Genomic DNA, 2678 nt, shown 5'->3' with positions numbered 1-2678 from the left:
CTGCTTGGCAAGGACACGCATCAGTATAATGCTGGATAACATTCTGTGCAATTGTTAGGCTGGTTGGAGGAATGCAGATACCTGCACCAGTGCTTCACTGTTGTTCTTGATGCATGGAACACTGAGTGACCACTTTAATGTGGGTGAACAGGGAGCTTGAGCTGATCTGGATCTCCTGGTTTCTGTGAAGCTTTTGCAAAGGACTAGAGGGCAGGCTGCTCCACCTCAGGGTGTGCTCTTCTGGTACAGAAGATCCATTGCAGATTGGTTGGTCATGGTCCATCACACTTGTCTCTCCAACGTTCCTTGGGAGTAGCTAGGATACTTTCTTCTTTCATGGACAGTTCTGTCTTCACATCCGGTGGAGGGCTGTGGACAGTGCAACAGTTTCAAGAGATGTCCAGATGAGAATCTTCCAACCATCTGTTCGGCCTCAAAGGATCCTTGAGGAACTGAGGTGAAATCTGTTGAATGGGTGCCAGACTCGTTCTTTTGAAGGCACAAGTCCTCAGGTGATTGGTCACCTAGCCTAGCCATAACTAGCCTGCTCTATGGGGCCAATCCCTACTGCAGGCTGGAGTAGGCTTTGCCCTCCTGATCTTGCACCCAAACTGCTTTTTTCCAGAGGAAGGGGAGGAGACAGGAAAGAGTAAGAGTGACAGCGAGGTAGAAGATGGTGGACGTCTCTTTCTAGTGTCCAGTGCACTCCTGCCTCTCTTATTCCAAACCATTACCTCCTAGAGACAACATATTACTGCAGTGGTGAACTACTTACCTTGTGACCTTTGAACACGCTCTGTGCCACGTGCAGAGTGGAAGGTGCAGATACTGCTACTGATGCTTGGTATTATGGCATTAATGGTGATTACTTGTGAGCAATCATTGACTTTTAAAACATTACTGCCGTATCCATTGGCAGGGTTCACATTGCGCACAGAAAAGGCTTCTACAGCAGGACCTTGGTTTGCACTAGGGGATGTGTTCTGGGCATGTGGGACGCAAACCTAGTTTCCTGTGTGCACTTATTTCTGTAAATCTACCCCCTTCTCTCCCCCGGCACAATGCATTTGCTCTGCACGATGGTAGCATATACGCTAACACTTTTGCGTGCTTTAAAAAAAAAACATCAGTCCTGTTTCTTTATTTGCTCTCCTGCTAACAATGGCTACAGCGCATAATTGTGTCAATTTGCACGTAATTATTGCTTAAGCACATGGGGCAGGGACCGTAGGTTAAAACGTGAGTGCACTTTACAAAGGCTGAATTTGCATTGATGTGTGAAAGTTGGGTTCAGAGATCTTGACTTGCACAGCGCTCTGCAAGCGGGGAGCATCGGTGGTGCAAGCATTAAGCGCTCTCCCTTGCCTGCTGGTGGTCGGTGTTCCAATCTGCCTACTGATCACGATTAATACGTTTAATTTATGTGTCTTGTTGTCAATCTTAGAGTAATGGTGCCTCGTCCTAATGCATCAATAATTAGAGCTTCGGGACAGATATTGGCCCTCATTACAACCCTGGTGCTAAACCATGGCGCTATTAGCACCATGGTTGGTGCCGGTGTGGTAACGAGTCCGCCATGGTGCAATGGGGAAATACCGCCCCATTCCAAGGTTGGCGGGGCGGTATTTCCCCATTTCACCATAGCCCTTCCCATTTTCGCCCCATAGGCCTCAATGGGACTGGGGAAGGCGCTAAGTATGGTACCGCAAATTGCGGTACCGTAATTAGCACCGAGGTCCCTTTTCGGCACCCTACTTTAACGGCTGGTAAAACCAGCCGTTAAGGTCGGGTCCCGCAAAGGGACCTCGTAATCAGGCGTTAAGAGTTTAACGGCACCAACACCTTTTACGGCGCCGTTAAACCCTTAATGCCAGGGTTGTAATGACCCCCATTGTGTTTCCCTAATGGGCAAATTTCGATGTTTGAGTGTTAATAAATCGGTATTGCTTGAAAACATGACATTGGGCCTCATTACGACCCAGGCCGTAATCTTCCGTCATTACCGCCATGGCGTAATGAGCGTTTACGCCGTGGGCCGATGGCGTAAAGAGTGCCACATTACGACCCATCGCGCACGAGCATTACGCCATGGCGGTAATGCAATTAACGCCGTGGCAGAAAAGGCCCCTACCGGCATCGTAAAGCGAGCAAGGTGCACTTCCGCCACCGTAAGTAGCGGCCACCGTAATTAGCGCCCACCGTAATTAGCGGCCACCGTAATTTGCGGTGGCCGTAAAAAGCAGGACCGGAAATAGCGTCATTGCGCCGGAACGGGAAACAGCACGTCGGCCATCTTTAAAAACACAATCCATTGCCATCCTACCGAACAACACCAGATCCAACCCTGACACCTGTCCCAACCAATCACCCACCCATCCAAGTACCCGAAAATGCCTAAAGTTGTAAAGAAGGCATGTGACCGCCAGCGCCAGGAGAGATTCAGCCGGGAGGAACTCTGCATGCTTGCGGAGACCCTGCAAGACAACGCAGGTGTCGTTTTCTCCCCGGAAATGACCAGGACAGCGATAGCGAAGAAGAAGGCCATCTGGGCCCTGGTGGCCGAGCGCGTCAGCGCGGTGGGGACCTACCCCGCACCCCACAGCAGTGCAGGAAGCGCTGGGATGACCTACGCATACGGGTCAGAGCCGTCATCTCTGCAAACCGCAACCTTGCCCTGG

Source organism: Ambystoma mexicanum, chromosome 1q (genome assembly GCF_040938575.1).
Source record: "Ambystoma mexicanum isolate Mex_15411 chromosome 1q, UKY_AmexF1_1, whole genome shotgun sequence".
Classification (NCBI taxonomy): Eukaryota; Metazoa; Chordata; class Amphibia; order Caudata; family Ambystomatidae; genus Ambystoma; species Ambystoma mexicanum.
This window is presented reverse-complemented; position numbering follows the sequence as displayed.